The sequence below is a fragment of the Bos indicus x Bos taurus genome, chromosome 3 (genome assembly GCF_003369695.1).
Source record: "Bos indicus x Bos taurus breed Angus x Brahman F1 hybrid chromosome 3, Bos_hybrid_MaternalHap_v2.0, whole genome shotgun sequence".
NCBI lineage: Eukaryota > Metazoa > Chordata > Mammalia > Artiodactyla > Bovidae > Bos > Bos indicus x Bos taurus.
The window spans coordinates 26,593,871-26,613,866 of NC_040078.1; the positions used below are offsets into that span (position 1 = coordinate 26,593,871).

Here is a 19,996-nt window from a genome sequence, read left to right on the forward strand (position 1 = left end):
GCAAATGGCCCAGTGGAGGGAGAACTTGATGACACAGGAGATACTGGGGCTTTACATGCGTACTCCGTGACCCTGTCCTCTGTCTTTCTGCCCAGCAGCCAGGCACATAAGGACTCAGGCATGCAAGGACCTGGACATGTGAGGCCCTGGTTGAATGAAGACTGGGTGTGTGAAGACCCAGGGCACAGGATCCATTTGTGACTGGACTCCAGACCTCTGTGGACCTTATGAGAAGAACAGCAACTAGGGGCGCTCTGTAATGAAGGGACAAGCCCCAGGTCAGGAAGCAGCATCTACCCTTCACCATAAACTATCAAACAGCACTGGAAACCAATTTTATGGCCTTAGCTGGGGGCCAGCCTTCTGAGGTCTCTGACTGTAAATCATCCCAAGGCCGTAGATCCTGCTGGCTGGGCCCGGCTGCCCTGGGAGGTGGGTTAGGGAGGAGGACAGACAGGCAGCGCTCCTCCCCCTCCTCTTTGTGTCTGTCAAAAAAGCACATCAAGATAAACATGCTGAGTGGCTTTGACAGGAGAAGCCACACAGGGTTGTGAGATTTGCAGTTTGGCTATTTTGGAGTGATGGCAGGAATGGAGAAGGAGGAAGGGGGTCCTAATCCTGCGAACCTAGGAGGCAGCCGGGTCTATTTCCAGCCTCTGCCGGTGGCACTCGCTACTGCCTCCCCTCCTCCTCCCAGTTCCATCTCTCAGCAGCTGGCCGGGGGGCTTTCCTGTCCCCTCCGCTAGCCAGCTCTGTTCCCACCCTGGCTGCCCCCACCAAGCTGGGAGAGAGGGTCTGAGGCAGTTTGGAGTATAGTCTGCTGAAAGCAGAGCGGGGAGAAGGGAAACGTTGAATATTAGCTTAGCAGGGAAGCTGTGGGGGACGGGGAGAAGAGCTGCATAAATCTGCATGGCTAATGAAGTCAGGACAGAGCGGGCTGGGAGCCCTGGGACAGCAGGTCGCGGACAGTGGGGAGCTGTGAACTTGAGGGGAAGAAGACACAGCCAGGGAAAGACTCTCTGCCGTTCTGGAGTAAGAGGGATTGGGAGAGGAGGGGGGCGGGGGGCGGATGTGATTTTCTAACAAGTGAGGAACAATGAGGTAATTGTGGGCCAATCGGAGTGAAGAATGGAATTTGAACCGGGGAAGGGAAGAGAAAAGACCCCTGGGGAACTAAGAGTGCCACATTCTTGTGCCCCCCGTGAGACCGTGTGAGAGAGGACGGCGCGGAGCAGGAAGGCCAGTCGGGGGCCCGTGCGGCTCAGTGTTAACCTTTGTGCTCCAGATTTCCTTTTGTGCTGTTTTCAGTGTGCTGGGAAGAATAGCCCCACGGGGCAGAGGCACAACCCTCCTTGGGTGGTGGCCTCTCTCCCCACAGGCCCTGGCCTCCCTGAATCCTGGCCCACAAGGCAGGGTTCTCAGCTGAGACCCGTCCCTTGGCAGGTGACTTCCCCTCCCCGCATCGCGCCAAAACGCTGACTCACCGGCAGGTGGTATTTGGAGCTTCTTTGGGTATCCCACCTTTCACATCCTTGAACTGTGGTCCTCCAGCCTCCACCGGAGCACTTCCAAAAACAGGGAGCATATTACTTCACAATGCAGCTGTTCTAATTTTGGGCCTATTTTTTAGCAAATTATTCTTCTATATAAAAAAATAGATATATCTCCCTCTAACTTCCACTGATTTTACTTAGAGTTGCATAGAATGTATTCCATAGCTTTCTGACACAAGAGTATTCCAATTTGTAAACATTGGTAGGATTGCTCTCCAGTCCCCAAAAGTCTTTTGCTTTATAAAAAGTTCCCATTTTTTCACTCCTGTCTCTCAGGAATGATTTCCTTATCACTTGCCTTGCAAGTTGCTCTCCTCTGAATATGCATCCATTTTCCACTTAGTTATTTTCTTGTTTATTCATTCATATTACCAATGTATTCCAAAAGAGACTTGAAGTTTACAAGCCATAAATGATAACAGCAGGTTTATAAAGCAATGGAGATATTAGTGAAGTGAAAATAAATGCAGGAAATACCAACCCAAGTACACAGATATGTGCCATTCGGTTCTCTGAACTTAGCCCCGTGTAGTTCCTAAATTTGCCTTTTAAACTTGCTGACAACCAAAGCAAAACGGAAAATATGGGTGGTTATACAATTTAATGTCCTTAAGAGCAAAATAGGAAACACTGCTATGCCTGTATCTGGAAATGAAAGAAAATTTTCTGAGTCTTCCTGAAAAACACACCCAACAATTTTCTTATGATAAATTCAATAATACACTTACTTGAACTGTTTCTTAGAAAGTTATCTCTCAAAAAAAAAAAAAAAAGAAAGAAAGAAAGAAAGTTATCTCTCAATGTAGATCGAAGTCTTAACTCCAAAGCCTAATTTCAATAAAAGCAGACACTCCAGTGTGCTAATGTGCCTCTTAAAATCTGGCAATAAAACATTTCAAATTCAGTCTAACCAAAGAAAATTACTGCCTGTTTGGGCAAACTATATTTCTATTAACGCAGCTTACAGTTGCATTAGCTTTTTGCAGAGCGCCACTGGTATTGACTCTTTGTTAGTGTCTACTCAAACTTACTCCCGCTGCTGTGACAGGAACTGAATTGAAGCCAAGCTGTCTTCATCTTATACTTGTGCAATTGATTTTTTGAACTTAAGTGCAGGACTATTTTGTTTATCACTACAAAATTCCATCCTGTTCGAGTCACTCCTATTTGTTCTAGCCTATTGATAATTTTTTATTTGTATTACATCAACCAATAGACCACATTTCATGGAGTATAAGACTCTTAATTGTAAGATGCACTATTTTTAAAAACTACCACAAAGAAGAAATATTGCCAATTAAACTATGACATGCAACTGACTGTATGATACATTCGATTTTAGACACGTTAGGATGTGCATCTTAGAGTTGGTGAAATATGGTATTAATAATCTCTCACATTCTGTCATTTGCAATTTGATAAACATATCCTCCATAGTACCATTTACTGGGTTTTCATAGCATGCAGCCACTGATGAAAACGTTGAACTGGGCAGGGCCAAGGAGAGCGTTTGGGAGACTTCTACCTGGGAACTCCCTCAGGTTTGCTTGCTCATTTGTTTGAATACGCACTTCTCAAATAAATATTAATTTATCCAGTGAATGCACAAAGAACTCAGGTTACAAAGATGAAGACGGTCCGGCCCCTGTCAATCTCAGTCTGCAGTTCACACAGTAATCCATTAAGGCATACTCTCTGGGCCTGGTTGTTCCAGCCCCTCAGTATCCCTTTAACTGAGCTCTTGTCCACATCAGAACTTGAGGCCCAGTCAGGAGGGGCAACTGGAGGAGGATGGAACAGAGCAGGGAAGGGGCCAGGACCCGGAATCAGGGTGGGAGAAACAGGCTGGTTACAGGGGTAAGTAAGTACACAAATAAAGAAGTCCATTGCCTGAAAGGAAGTGTGAGTTCAGGCATGACCAGAAGTAGACTCAGAAAGAATGAGCAGCCAAAGCAGAGATGCCACAGTTGTCCATCCTCATGGTCAGAGGACATTCGGAGATCTGAGTATGCATGGGCTACGGGACAGGGATCCAGGCCCAAATGGCAACGAAAGAAGACACCTAGGACCTGGTGGGCTTCCGTCTATGGGGTCGCGCAGAGTCGGACACGACTGAAGCAACTTAGCAGCAGCAGCAGCAGCAGGACCCCCAACTCGTACTTTGGTTCTAGGCAGGAGTCCGGCTGCTAGGACACAAAACCAGTCAGATCTAAGAACCAGGTTCCAAAACTGCAGACTGCCCTCTGCTCCCTGAGTGTCCACAGGGTGAGATGGGGGAGGTAGACAGAGGCGGGGAGAGACTTCCTCCTCAGGGCAGTAAGAGCTCAGGCTGGGCCTCGGTGTGGAGCAGGGGGAGCCAGACCTCTGAGCTTTCAACATGCAGCCAAAAAGACCTGGAGGACCACAGGAGAGAAAATGAGAGGAACAGAGGAGCGAATGTCTGCCTCTGAGAAGAGGTCTGGAGAAGGTGAGTGATTTCCCCAGGAGACTAAAGTCTCTGACACGTGGGAATCCCCGTCAGGAACCGGCCAGGGGCAGAATTGGCCAGTGAGTGCAACTTGGGCACACACAGCTATGAGGACCAAAATGTTACTCCTTCATTAAAAAGAGTTAAGAAATAAATTTATATACAAATGAACTTATTTACAAAACAGAAACAGACTTACAGATATCAGGAACAAACTTAGGGCCACCAAAGAGGAAAGACGGGGGAGGGGGGATAAATCAAGAGCTTGGAGTGAACACATACACACACTGCTATGTATAAGACAGAACACCAGCAAGGCCCTACTGCACAGGGAACCCTGCTCAACATTCTGTGATAATCTGCATGAGAAAAAAAAGAGTGGATATCTGTATAACTGAATCACTGTGTTGCACACCTGATACTAAGTCAACATTGTCAGTCATCTATACTCCAATCAATTTTTTTAAAAGATAGTTATGGTGACAGTGATAAAAATGAAAACAAAAAGAAATTCATGATGGTGGCTTAGAATAATAATTATAAATTGAATGCAGAACATTAGTTACTCCCATGACAGAATGAAATAGAAATGTAACTGATTCTGGCCAATTGCAACTTCATTCTGAATGAAGAAGCAAGGCACCCAGTGCCATGTATGGAAATAGCTTCCTTATTTGCACTCATTCACATTTATTTCAGACACACATATGATTTGTTAGTACTCTCGTAGTTCTAAGAAAGCTTCTTTAGAGGTTTTGTGTTTTTGCTTTTAAGAGAGAAAAAAAAATCAAGACCCAGTTAAATTGTGAATTTAAATACAAACTTTAAAATTGTAGGGATTCTCATGATCATATTAAGGTCTTTCTATTATTAGATAAGCTTGAAACTTACGGAGCATTTTCTCTCCCGGGTCAAACTTAGATTGAAATGTGGAAATAGATGATCAAGATTTGGGTTTTTATAAGTGTCTGTGTGGGCAGACACAGGTCCCAGCCCTAGAAATTCTTCACAGGGATCTCACAAAATGTGACTCATTCAGCGGAGATAATGGTGACCTTGGCAACAAGAATACTGAGGTCTCGGGACTTCCTGGTGGTCCAGTGGTCGAGAATTCGCCTTGCAATACAGGGAGGTGGGTTCAATCCTGCTGGGGAAACAGGTTCCACAAGCTTCAGAGCAACTAAGCCGGTGCACTGCGAGTACTGAGCTGGCATGCCACTAGAGTCCCGTGCACGGCAACAAAAGATCCTGCATGATGCAACTAAGACCAGACACAGCCAAGTAAATCAGCCAAGTAACTAAAGAACACTGAGGTCTTCATCATATCCGGAGGACTGATCTCCACCAGGAAGGATTGGGCAATTCTTACCCCAGTGGCAGGAGGGCAAGAGTACAAGAGTACAGGGAGGTGAACAGCTGGGCTTTATCTCCACAGGCCTTCAGGGCTCAATCATGTTATCCTGGACACCACTGGCGGCCATCCGGTGCTGAATGGTGGCGTGGGAGGCACCGTAAAACCTGTAGGGTCTTCCAGAGGGAGGGCAGGAAGGGTAAACCCCAAAGTGCCACCCTTCTGGTGCAGAGTGAGTGTAAGTTCCTGCTCTCCCAGCAGGGGGCAGCAAGGGCCGAGGAGCAATGTTCAACTAATTCAAGCGACTCCCAGTAATACTTGAACATCGCTGAAATACAAATGGATTTCTTATTGAGACAGCAATTCAGAGTAATAATTTGGGTATTATAGTAAATGAGGCTCTATTTTACAGTCACAAACTGGTGGGGCCAGAGTGCTCGAGTTATAGAAAACATAGAATATCAATAAATGTTAGTAAAGGATTTAGCAGAATGAATGCAAATTACAAAATAAGCCTATGAAAATATTTCAGTCTTACCTGTACAAAGACATGTAAACAAGATAGTACATTAAAATCTGTCAAACCATCACATTTTAAAATTATAACTTGTCAAGAGTTTAGGGGGAAAAAAAAAAAAACAGAAGTAAAACCAATGAATCACTGAAGTGGTAATTAGTTAAAATTTATTGTGCACACACCAAGAAGGCAATTTGCAAACCAAGAGCACTCAGACTAAAACACTAATGAGGCTCAGAGGAATGCTGTAACAAAGCAACTTTTGTGGGTGGAAGCAGTGAATCTTTGCTCTTCACAGTGATTGTTACAATATTATTAATATAATTTTCTTAAATGAAGATAATTGGTTATTAGTGTTTACCTCATATAAATGCAAGGGAACAATTAAAGTTTCACTTATGGTTTTTTGAAGCAAAACGAAGAAGTGACCAAAGTCAAGTTAGCCAGACTTGTCTTGCAAAGTAAGCTTAAATTAAGCTTTGCTTGTATAACTGAACTGATTTTGTCTACTCAGTTAATTTTCAAGTCTGGTTTCCATTTGTATTTGATTTCTAACAACCTTCTGGCTAATTATGAAGAATGTTTTATGCTTTGGATTCTGTTTATACATTATCTCATCTAGTCCTAAGTGTTCATCCCATTGTATGAATGAAGAAACGGAATCTCTAAGAGATTGAGATTGAGTAATATACTATGTCAATTTGAATATATATGTTGATGTCCTCTCTGTGCTACTAAAATGATAAATAATTAATTGTTGTAGGAGCTGTCATGTGCATTGAGGATGTTCAGCATCGTCCCAGATCTCTACCCACTATAAGTCAGTAGCAACCCCTCACCCTACTTGTGACAACCAGAAACATCTGCAGATATGACCAAAAGTTCCCTGGGGGGCAAGTTTGCCCCCAGTTGAGAACCACTGGATGAGGGCTATCTGATGGTGAAGGATCTCAAAAAAATTCTTGAAGAAGAGTGGTGTTGGATGTAACAGGCTGGAGTTAGCCAAAGCTTTTTGTGCCCACTGAGCCACCGTAGGGTGCAGAACACATCTGCATCCCCTCTCAGAAAGATTATACACCAAAAGGAAGAGAAGACTCGGACCCTAAAACCCAGAGGATTAAGTAGAAAGCTGTTTAAAGAATATTTTGATTCCTGATCCATCTTGAAGCAGGATTGTGAAGAACTGAGGCAGAAAGATCTTCATGATCATGGTGGACTTAACATAATACCTGATATAATGGTAATTTTTAAAAATGTGAACAATGACAAAGAAGACAATGCAAGAAGAAAAGGACAGCTAGAAACTCCAGCCCAAACAAAAAGGGAAGGGAAAGTAACTGTAATATTAATACACAGCAAGGGTCTGCAGTGAATAGTATTTATGCAGTTATAATAATTCATATTAAATTAATCATAAGTATTAATAAATATATTAATGATAATCACAGAGATATCATTGTCATATTACTTAATAATTAATTATTGACTTACTGTTGGCTAAATGAAACATGGGCTTCTCTGGTGGTTTAGTGGTTAAAAGAAAAAATCTGCCTGCAATGCAGGAGATGCAGTTTCGATCTGTGTGTTGGGAAGATCCCCTGGAGAAGGAAACGGCAACCCACTTCAGTATTCTTGCTGGGAAATCCCATGGACAGAGGAACCTGGTGGGCTACAATCCATGGGGCTGCCAAAGAACTGGACATGACTTAACTAACGACTGAACAATATTACCAAACTATATAGCGATATGTTTATTGGAAGGTTATGGGAATGGCAAGTGGGGCAGGGGCAACTGATATAAATGAGCCAAATCCTAACATGTCACAACAGTAAGTGAATAATGCCTACAGCTTTGAAATTACAGAATAAAAGTAATACTGGAGGCAAGCGTCTAAAACAATAACTAAAAATTTGAGTGCCCCTGGGCTGTGAACAGGAAGGGTGCTCAGTGAGCCAGGAGACTAGTGTTTTCTATTATACTTTTTGATAATGTTTATTTTTTGAAACAATATGCATATATCATTTTTTGAAAATATTTTTAATATCCAGACCTATTGAAATGTTAGCGAGAAGAGCAGTCTTCTCTGTTGCTGGTAGAGGTATGTATTGAGGCAAGTTTTCTGGGAAATAGTGTGCCAGTTATCAAGTCTTAAAATATTCACCACCTCAAAAAAAAAATATTCATCACCTCTAGGAATGTATCCTTTAGATGAAGCTAGCAATGTAGGCTAAAATGTATATGCAAAGCCTCATATTATATTATTTGTTACAGTAACAAGTTGGAAACATTGCAATTATCCCACAGTTGGCAAGTAGCTAAATGAATGCATAGATATACAACTAGTAATATACAACTTTTAAAAGAGTTTATGAAGAACTTAACATTATGAGGAGACATGCTTACAAAATACCAAGTGGAAAAAAGCAGAGGACCCAACTAAAAGGCCTTATCTCAACAATGTAAAATACATAAGTGCAGGAAAAAGTCTAGATAGCAACATATGAACATGTTAACACTGGTTATCTCTGGGATTGTGGTAAATTATATTTTCTTCTCAATCCGTCTTAGTTTTCTAATTTTTATTCAATGAGCACATATTGCTTTCACAATCAGAAAGAGCATAAATGTAATCATTTTAAAAGAAAAGGAAACAATCTTGAGTACCAGTTGCCTTCAGTTCAGTTCCATCTCTCAGTCTTGTCCGACTCTTTGTGACCCCATGCGCTGCAGTACGCCAGGCTTCCCTGTCCATTGTCAACTCCTGGAGCTTGCTAGAGAACAAAATCTACTTCTGTGTGGCTAAGGCCTGGTGGAGGTTGCTTCAGGCCCTCCTGGAACCCCCGGAGGTTGATTTCCCACTGTACAGTCAACTAGAGATTAGGAATGGAACAAAAGACTATGCAAAGAGTTTCACTTTGCATAACTGGTTTAGCTCATCAAGGCCTTGGAACACGTGTTCATTTTTATCCACAGTCTAACAGAGGCATTACCATTCACTGTCACATTCATGTGTCTGAATCTTAGGAATCCATGAGTTCTTAGGATCTTTTCCTTCAGTTTCAGGTAGCAAACAGCAGATGAATGATGGTACTTAAGACTGTTTAGGTCAAAAAGCAAGAAAATGAACAAGATATTATTTACTTGAGAGTGGTTTTTCAGTGGTCTTTTCCTTTATAAAATATAGCTTTTCATCAAAATATCAAAGTATTCTATCATTCATTAATAATACAAAATAGAACAGTGGTTCTTAAACTTTAGAGCTGTTTTAATTATCTGAGGAACATGTTTAAAATGCAGACTAGTCGGCTCAACCTCTCAAGAGTCTCATGCGTATGATCTAGGATGGATTTGAGAATGTGCATTTTGAACAGATATGATAAGTTGATTTTGATGCTTTTGTTTCTGAGACTAATTTTGACAGTTATAAAGTAAGGTTTGAAGAAGTATATACCTATGGATATAAACTCAGTCCCTTCCAAACTAAGAATTATTTGTTAATCGCTGCTTAATTTAGCTAATTTTGTTGATTTTATAAATAAATATTTAAACTTTCAGTAAAAGATGGGTGGATTAAACATGGGGAATTGAAGAATATACTTATTTTCACCTCACCTGAAATAACTGTGGCTGGATTTTTTGTAAAAGCCATAAATCCACAAAAACAAAGTGGAAGACAGATGTCCACAAGACTTTGGGTCTCATAAAGTGGATAGACAAGAGGTAAATGATGTAATGGTGTGGAGGCAATAGAAATCTCCATAAGCAATGGGGAAAGTGACAACGGGAGGTCAGTTTGCTCAAGTGAGCCTCATAGACGCCTGGTGATCAGAGGTACCAAAAACCTCTGAACTTAGGGATGAGGAGTGGGGGCTGAAACGGAGAAGGCAATGGCACCCCACTCCACTACTCTTGCCTGGAAAATCCCATGGATGGAGGAGCCTGGTAGGCTGCAGTCCATGGGGTCGCGAAGAGTCGGACATGACTGAGCGACTTCACTTTCACTTTTTACTTTCATGCATTGGAGAGGGAAATGGCAACCCACTCCAGTGTTCTTGCCTGGAGAATCCCAGGGATGGGGGAGCCTGGTGGGCTGCCATCTATGGGGTCGCACAGAGTCGGACACAGCTGAAGCGACTTAGCAGCAGCAGTGGGGGCTGAAAAGAGGAGCATTGATTCACAGTCTGTGTGAGCAGCAGTCAGACCACAGGTCTCTCCTCCTATGCCAGCAAGAGACAGCAAGAGACAGGTGTGTGCTCTCGACATTGACAAAGAGGCTCTAGGCTCAGAGATGCCTGACCAGGGTAGGGCAGGCGTGCAGTTATCCGTCTACTGTCTCTCGCCGGTTTACCCTTCTTTGTCCTGATTTGTTACATGGAAGCTGGATGTTATGAACATTTTTCTTTGCTGACCTGACTGGCTTGATATTGGGCTTTGTCAATAGAAGGTTCTGGAATGACTCTACATGGTGATAGCAGCACAGAGGTGCTTGCAACCCTTCTGGATCTGTTTCTCCTGCCATTTCATTCTGTAAGGGAGCTAGTGGACTTATGTGGGGGCGTCTAGTGGTGCTTCCTTCAGTGACCCTCATGATCGGTTCCAGCTACACTCAGCCCATGCTGTCTGTCTGACTGCCACTTCCATGGCAGCTCTAGCTGGGCCCTCCAGACACTGCCTCCACCTAGTGACCATTTCTACAGGAGCTCGTCCATCCCTGGTGGCTCAGTGGTAAAGAACCCACTTGCCAATGTAGGAGACGCAGGTTCGATCCCTGAGTCGGGAAGATCCCCTGGAGAAGGAAATGGCAACCCACTCCAGTATTCTTGCCTGGGAAATCCCATGAACAGAGGAGCCTGGCGGGCGACAGTCCATGGGGTCCCCAAAGAGTCAGACATGACTTAGCAACTAAACAACAACTTAGCCCATCCGTGCCTTCTGCAGTGAAAGGCCACCTCTATGGGTTATTTCTGGAAGGTCTCTTTGCCCCAGGGAGGCTGCGTGTTCCTGTAGCAGCTGTGTATTCTTTGAGGAGATCAAATCTCAGCTTGTGCGTGTGGTGAGAATGGGGAGCAGAGTACTTCTGCTAGTTCCTAGTCCCATTTCCTTTATGGTCCATACTTCCTCTGTCTAAATAATCTAAAGCTAGTAACTATTTTTCTAGTTCTGGAGCTTTTAGATGCTTTTTTAAAAAAGTAGTTAACCATTTTTAACTAGTAAACATTTCTTTATATTAAAATTTCCTCTATTTGAATTACTAGTGTGGTTTTGTCTTTTGATATAGTGCAAAGTTTTTAAAGCAGGAAATAAATGAAAATCCTCATATTTGAAGGTGAGATCCACAGTTTCCTTCCTTCCTTGACTCCCAAAACACTAGCATGCAGGGTTATAGCGCTCAGGCAGGAGGAGATTCCTCCAAAGAGAAACTGACTGACTTGAGAGAAAAGGTTTACATCACTGACACACTGAGGTTTTGCAACAAAGTGGCCAGGCTCCACATTATAGCCCTGCAGTGAAGCCATTGGTCAGAAAGCTCTATCTATGCAGGTAACCAGCTTTTTGTTCCTTGCTTATATAAATATGAATATATATAAATATGAATACATATCTGAGAATCACCAGGAGTCTTAGGAAATTTTTCACTATGAAAGATAGTTTTAGTAACAAAATTTTAGTATCAAAGAAGCAGAACAAAATGAATTAAAAGAAAACACCCTGGGCTTAATATCACCCAAGTTATGAGACAGTGCATTCATAAGGGAAAAAAAAAATTCTTAAGTGAGCATTCAGAAAATGAAAAAGAGCTCTTGGAAATTAAAAATGTGATAGTCAAAGGCTCAACAGAAGATTGGAAAACAAAGTGGAGGAAATCCTCTAGAATTTAACCAGAAAGGCAAAGATATGGAAAAACACAAAAATTAGAGCATCAATCTAAGATGTATAATTATACTAAGAGACATTCTAGAAAGAGGCAACAGAAAATAAAGTTAGAAAATTTTCAAAAAAATAATACAAGAAAATCTTTTCGGCCTGAAGGACATGAGCTTCCCTATTGTACAAGGGAAGTACAGTTTCCCAGAACAATGAGTCAGAGATGCATCACTGTAAAATTTTAGACAATTAGGTAAAAGACAAAATCTAAAACCAGAAAATCACTAGACTTCTAATCAGCGACACTAAAAACTGGAATACAGTGAAGGAATGCCTGCCCAATTCTGAAGAGAAACAATTATCAATTTAGATTTCTACTTCCAGCCAAGCTGTCAACCAAGTGCGAGAGTAGAATAAACACATTTCCAGACGTGCAAGGCTCAAACATTTCACTTCCTTATGCCGTTTTCTGAGAGGCTACTGGAGACGGGCTTTATCAAACCAAGAATGGGAACAATATGGGAGCTGTGAAGCAGGATGTCCAGCGTAGGAGAGAAGCACAGACAGATAATTCCCAGACAACACATCTGTAGTGGGAGAGGAGGATAGAGAACCCTAAAGGGAAATCTCAGAACAAGAAGTGAAAACGATAGATTACCTTACTTGTTTGACTTGCTAAGAGCAGTTTTAAAACTTTGACAGAGAATTTAGAAGAAGAGTTAGTGATAGACCAAATTAAAATAAAAATAATTACCTCCAGGCCATTAAAAAAAAAAAAAAAACTCATGTAAGAAAGGAAATTAATCATACTACAGTTTGTGGCTCAGCTGTAAATAATAGTTAGTCATAGTAATGTTAACACTGACTATTGACTTTTTTTAACCCAAAAATCATGCTTGGAAAAAGAGCATACTACAAAAGAGGAGAAAGAGAAAAGTTTGTGTGGGTGTGTTGGAGGGGCAGGTGGGTGTAAGATAGTTAAATCCTCATTCTTCTTGGTCGGAAGGCAATAGATAGTAACTAAACTTGAAAAACCCAGAAATATTAAGTATAAGCACATATATCAGTATGGATATAAATTTTGGAAGAAATGTCTGAAAGACTTGGGAATGTTCTTTATAAGGAGTAGAACTGGGGGTATAAGGAAGATGTAAGCAAGAAACTGCCCTTGTTTACCCTTCTTCTGTTGAACTTTAATACTCTATACAGGTATCATGTGGATCAGTAACTAAATGTGAGGGACTTCCCTGACAGTCCAGTGGTTTTCTTTCCCTTTCAATGCTGGGGGCACCAGTTCAATCCTTGTTCAGGGAGCTAAGATCCCTCAAGGCTCATGACCAAAAAACCCAAAACATACAAAACAGAAGTAATATTTAACAAATTTAATAAAGACATTAAAAGTGGTCCACATAAAAAAAAAATCTTAAAAAAAAAAACCCTAAATGGGAAAACAGAATTTCAATGACTTGAAATCCATCACTACTATTTTTGCTATTTATGGGGCATCCTATCAGGGGCCTCCAAGACCACCACTGGGTTTGGTGATTTGCTGGGACTCATAGAACTTGGCATATAGTTATATCCATGCTTTATTACAGCTAAAGGATGCAAAATAAAATTGGCAAATGGACAAGATGCTTGGGGCCAACTCCAGAGGGAACCAAGCACAAGCTTCTGAGAGTCTTCTCCAGTGCATTCACTCAAAACATGTTTAATTCTTCCAGCAATGACTAGAGACAACGTGTGTGAAATGTCATCTACCAGCAAAGCTCATTAGAGACTCAGCATTCAAGGTGTTTACTGTGGGCTGGTCACATAGATACCCTCTGCCCAGCACAGAGCAAAATTCCAGACTCCCAGAAGGAAAGCAGGTGTTCAGCACAAGCTACAGTATTTACACAGACTTCAGGCACAGTGGGCCACTCATCATTTAGGGAAAGTTTTGTATCCGTCTAGGGAATTGTTTAACATTCAAATTCCCAGATGCCAGTCAAAGGCCAACCTTGCAAACAGGTCTTTCCAAGGATAGCAGTCTTAGGCTGCTATGTTAACTCTTTATTCTCCACTGGCATTAATAGTCTTTACAGTTTTTCTTACAACATATCAGAAAAGTGCTGAGAGAACTGAAAAGACTGTGTTGGTTATAAAAAACAAGTTTAAGTCCCACACGGGCTATGTTAATGGCCATGTGATGTTGGGAGTGAAACTATTTGAGACTTACTTTTTCTGTAGGGCTAAAGGAAAGTTTGAAGGATATTAGACAATAACACAGGTGCTCAGAAAATGTTGATTTCTACAATTTTGTGATTTTGCCTAAAAGTCTCCCTGGTAGACTTCAGACTTCTCACTCAGTCTCCTCTGCTCTGCTTTTGCATTAAAATAAATGTGTTCTATTCCAAGGAGTTTTTAAACGTTTCCTTCTATATCTTAGCTACCTAGAAATTTCTGCTAGTCTTCTTGTGCACTTATCAGCAAGGGGCCATTCAGCTTCCCCAGCTCTGAGTAAAACACTTTGATGAGTCCTTTACCAAGAGAAACCACATCAGTGTAACCAGCTTTGACTAGGTTCTCAGTGGGCGACTCACAGTGGCTTTCCTCTGTGTGTATCTGGTTTGTTTCATTCATGTCGACTCTCCCAGAGTGAAAAATGACTCCCCTAGTTTCAACTTCCTTGCCATGCCCACATGATACCCCTCAAGAATTCTGTACCAAAGTCAAGGAACTATTTGACTCCATTGTTACTGTCCACTCCTCATTTGCCCTGAGTCACTTCCCCAAATCCACTGATTTCTCATCATTCTTACTCTGAAGTAACCCAGCAAAATCCTGAGTCCTGTGGCACATTGCCTAAGGTCCACCTAGCCCTAAAAGGCTATTTTCTTTTTTAAAAAGCTTTTTATTTTGTGGGGTGTAGCCGACTGACAATGTTGTGATAGCTTCAGGTGAACAGCGAAGGGAAACAATCATACATATACATGTATCCATTTTCCCCCAAGCTCCCTAAAAGGCTATTTTCTATGTCATGGGATTGTCTGAAGATTACATGAGCTAAGGAATATGAAAGTGTCCTGGCAAATGTAAAATGATACACGAATCATGAATATTGTTTTATCATGCACTTTTTGAATTCTACAGATTTACCTATTAAACAATAATTATTTATACATAAAGTGCCCCAATATGATACAATCGTGGTCCTAGAACTCCAAAGACTTCATAATTAAAATTTGTTTCACTTTAAAGAAACCTTTGTATTAGCAAAAATATTTTTATCAAATTAAAAATCTTTGTCTGAATCCCTAATTTTTTATCAGTTTGTTTTTTTTAAACTTCAAGTTTATACCATTTATGTGTTGTTAAATCAATCAGTCAAAATATGGCTGTTTTGATGACTTTAAATCTGAAGTTACAAATAACAGTTGAATCTCATGTTAGTCAATTGATCTCTGTTTTTTTGTTTTGAAGATATAATATTGAGAAATCCTAATTACCCAGAATAGAAATCAAAAAACTTATTTTTTAAAAAAAATCTTGCTTTAAATCTAACAATGCTCCTTACATAATTGTTCTAGAAGTTTGAAAAAGGAATAGTCTTGTGATTGTTTCGAAGTTCAGTCATTAACAATATTTAATAAGGGTTGTCATTCTTTAACTGGTTATTATTATTCTATGTGGAGAGCAGGAATAAATGGACCCCTCAGATAATATGTCTCCACTATTTGGAAGAAAATACATTTTAATTGTATGGTAACTTTTGATACCAGGATATTTTAATCTATGACCTTTTACAAAGTTTCATATAAAACTTAGTTTTTGCCTTTGGTAAAGGTGCATTTCACTTCAAAACAGTGAATCTGACATTTTTCATATTGATTCCACACTTTCAGTTTCATCTGACACTCTCTGTAGTTGTAAGCCCAGAAACATTGTTCCTGTACACAGCCACAATGATTTTACTGAACTTACTAAAAGTTAGTAAGAGATACAGGCTTGTACAGCTACGTTACATTACAGAGATATTTAAAGAGTGGGATCTCTTTATCAGTCTCCCCCAGAGGGATTTCTTGTCTCATTTGAATTATTTATACCAACATCTTGTCTTGAACTTCACTATGAAAAATGAAAACTTGGTACTCACAGTCCGCAACATTACAAACAATGCTGAAAAACCCACAGTTTAAATAATATACCTTAACCAGGTGAGATGACTTGTGTGGAATTACCCAACACTAGGAAGATTCTGGCCTCTTCAAAGAAGTTCTTGCATGTCCCCATGATGCACAGTGAGTTATCAGACACCTTTCAGTGGCAAAGTTTGTATGTGTTATGACTTGTGCAGTTTTGCTATTACTTTTTGCACTCTATGGCACTGCTGTTTTGCCAATTTATTTGATAGAGTATTAAAATTGATCCCAACCACTAGAAGTGTCTTCTGTTATGTAATAAATATTTCTTGTTTGTACCTGCATGATCACATTACAAAAGAACAAATAAAGAGGTGAGACTTACAGCATTCCTCTCATCTACTCACCCTTTCAGTTCAAACTAGAAATAAACCATGATAATATTTAAATATCACACACCAGCACGCCTTCAAAGTCTTAGACTTATAATAATGGAGACACTGTCACTCTTGCAAACATCTGAAAGCGCGTTTAGTGGTGAAATTGCTGAGTGTTCTCGGAAACCTTGGGGTCCACTTCCTCCAAAAAGTCAGACACAGGATGCGGTGGACTTTCAATGAGTCATTAATTTGACATTCATTGGCCCTTTTGTTGACAGAATGGAGAAAAAAGTGGGTTTATTTTCATGCTGCCATTAGGAGTAATTCTAGGGATGGCATAAAATGCAGGGCAGCTGCCTAGCCATCCTGGGGGACATCATCCTGTGCCCTCTATTTACCAGTGGGGAGAGGGGAAGGTGCTGTGGAACTGTAAATCCAATAGGCTCTCGAGAGATTTGAATTGACCCTCAGTCCTGGTGTCTGGAAATCCATCATTCTACATAGACGCAGGGACTTGAGCTGAATGAATAATTAGTATAGTCTAGAGAATTCAATTCATCTAGTATTTATTGAGTGCAGTGTGAACACACAGTGTTCAGGGCCAGGTGCTGGAGAAGGCAGGAAACAAGGATGGGAGAAAATATGCCACAGTATAGGAAATGTTTCTAATCCTCAGGAGCTTTCAGTATTGACAGAGAGACAAAACACACTTAGGAAATAATGAGAAAATCTGAGAGACCGTGTCTAATATTTACAACCAGATATGAATGCAAATGAGTGTCAAGATCAGGCCTCATCCTGGGATACAGGTTGGATGGAGTCTGGGGAGGCAAGCAGACTGTCAAGAGGCAATTAACTGGTCCAGGGAGGGAAGATGACTCTACATTAGGGCAAGACAGTGGGAAAGGACTAAATGGTGATACTGACAGAGGTGCCAGAGGGAGTGTTAATTGACACGAAAATTGAACTCTTATTTTGACAATTTCTTCTGATCCTCTTAAAAACATGTTTTTTTGGTAACATTCTAAAGAAGTCCTTTTCAATTCAGAGCCAACCTATTTGTTCTAAGCCAATTTCAACTCTACTGACTATCAAAACATTCTCTAAGAAAAATCATATATAGGACGTCATTAGGATAGTTCTGGAAATAATGGAATGATCAAAGAAAATAAATTTACATCCTCCTGAAATTTATGCTTAAGCTAAACAGAGTTGAGGTGTACAGAGGAGGACGATGAGAGGGAATAAGAAGAATAAGGGAGATGATATTTTAGTGGTAAAATAACATTTCTCAACATAAATCCCATTTTTAGAAATGTTTGCGGTACACCTGACTATGTTCTCTGAGGGCTCTCCTCCACTTTCAGACACACAGAGATTAGACTTTCCTGCTCCATAGAAGCCGGGCAGAACCACATGACTAAGTGTGAAGACTGGTGGCTAACGTGATTCTATTACTTCCAGGAGGATGCTTCTAAGGGCAGCTGCATGACTCTCCATCCTCCTCTTCTGCCATTTCACGAAGAGATCACAAACCCAGATGGAGCAGCAAAATATGGAAGAGCCTCTCTCAGCCTGGATCCCTGAGGTCTCTCGTGGAGGATGATTGCCTTGCAGAGTCTCTTGGGACCTTAATGGATGTTGCATGAATGAGAATAAACTTTGCTATGCCCTGCTCTGATACTTTAGACTTTATTATCACAGCACAACCCACCTTATCTTGATTGGTACTTTTTGTTTTTTTTTTTTTCTTTAATTTTCAGTCAAAAATATTTTTTAAAATCTGGCTTAGAGAATAGTTCTAAGGCCAAGAACACAGATTAAATCTCCACCCAGATTGTTAAATTGGGCTTCCCAGCTGGCCCAGTGGTTAAGAGTCTGCCTGCAATACAGGAGATGTGGGTTCAATCTCTGGGTGGGGAAGATCCCCTGGAAAAGGAAATTGCAATCCATTCTAGTATTCTTGCCTAGGAAATCCGATGGACAGAGGAGCCTGGCAGGATACAATCCATGGGCTCGCAAGAGAGTCAGTCGGACACACCTTAGTGACTAAACAACAAACAACACATTGTTAACTTAATGGAAGAAAAAGTGTTTGTAAGAAAAGTATGGTCTTTTCTACCAAAGATAAACATATAAGAAATATAGAAATGATCCGTATTTGTTTTTTAAAAAATATTTAAATAGAAAGATATATATGTGTGAGTGTGTGTGTGTGTGTGTACCCGGCATATGTATAAGGTTCCTAAAGGTGGCAGCTCGTTGCCAGTCCTTTGTTCTCTTCCCTTCCTAGTTCTCCTTCCTCATAAGAACAATTTGGTGGGCAAATTTCGTGGGCTTTACTCTGGATCTGTGCAGAGAACTAAAGGGATGGGGAAAACAGTTAATAGAAATTCTCCACTCAGAAGCCTACAGGTATTACTCATGGCCCCATCAACCAATACAAGACTTCAGGAAGATTGTGACTCTCTGTTTCTCAGCCTATGAGGAACCAGGGGAGGGAACCTATGTCCTAGGGATAAAAGTTGGGCAGACTTCCTGCTCAGTATGCCTGCCCACCAGACACCTCATCTTGCAAGACCGTTATTGAAGCCTTGCTTCCTACAGCACCTCATATCTCCAAGTCCGTTCTTCAAGTTTGGGCTGGTAAGCATGTTTCCCAGTGTTTTAGGAGTCCATGGGACTCAAACTTTGTGTATCTTCTCTGCTGCTACTGCTAAGTCACTTCAGTCATGTCCGACTCTGTGTGACCCCAAAGACGGCAGCCCACCAGGCTCCCTCGTCCCTGGGATCCTCCAGGCAAGAACACTGGAGTGAGTTGCCATTTCCTTCTCCAATGCATGAAAGTGGAAAGTGAAAGGGAAGTCACTCAGTCGTGTCCAACTCTTCGCGACCCCATGGACTGCAGCCTACTAGGCTCCTCCATCCATGGGATTTTCCAGGCAAGAGTACTGGAGTGGGGTGCCATTATTCCCTTAATTGCCTCTTTCTTTCCAAAGGTGTTGCTTGTGTTCCCAACTGTTCCCGTTGCTAGTGATCCCATCAGCATCACCAGTCTGCTGACACTGTACCAAGATTTCTGGCCTGATCCACTCCACGTCACATTTCCATTTCTGGAAGTTGGATGAAATGGTATATTATGCAGCATGGGATCTGGCTTTCTGAGCAGCCGAGTGATGTCCCCCAAAGCAGAGGGGGAGTGAATTCAGCCCTGGGGTAAACCTTGGCCAATGGGAGGCGGGAGATGGCGAGAGCCACACATAATATCTTCTCTTCCTTTCTCCCTTCCAAATAAAACACTGAGGCACAGATTTTTCTTGCAACATATCCAGAGGAAATTCCACCTGAGAATGTGTTTTCTTCCTGACTCCTTGTGAAGATGGGCACCCTGGTAATGTGTTGTATCACACTTCATCATGCTCCACACTTGTACTTTTCTCATCTCCTGTTTCCTCACCCTTAAAACTCTGGGCTGGCACCTTCTGGAAGGGTAGGAAAGCCCCCAGAGAACAAAGTAATGTGTACCACAAACTTTTTAAAAATATTATTTGTATTTATTTATTTATTGACTATTCCGGGTCTTAGTTGTGGCATGTGGAATCTAGTTCCCTGATCAGGGACAGAACCCAGGCCCCCTGCACTGGAAGTATGGAGTCTTAACCACTGGACTACTAGGGAAATCCTCACAAACATTTTTAAAAATAGGATTTATATTGAGAAGATCATTTTAATCACAAA

The 19,996-nt window shown here is 41.3% G+C and overlaps 1 long non-coding RNA gene across 1 annotated transcript; it reads left to right on the plus strand.

Moving 5' to 3' along the window:
* The first annotated feature begins 921 nt into the window (after positions 1-921).
* On the plus strand, positions 922-17,934 carry LOC113888810. Its single transcript, XR_003510063.1, has 2 exons — positions 922-1,032; positions 17,723-17,934. It is a non-coding gene; the product is annotated as an uncharacterized LOC113888810 (long non-coding RNA).
* The last annotated feature ends 2,062 nt before the right edge of the window (positions 17,935-19,996 follow it).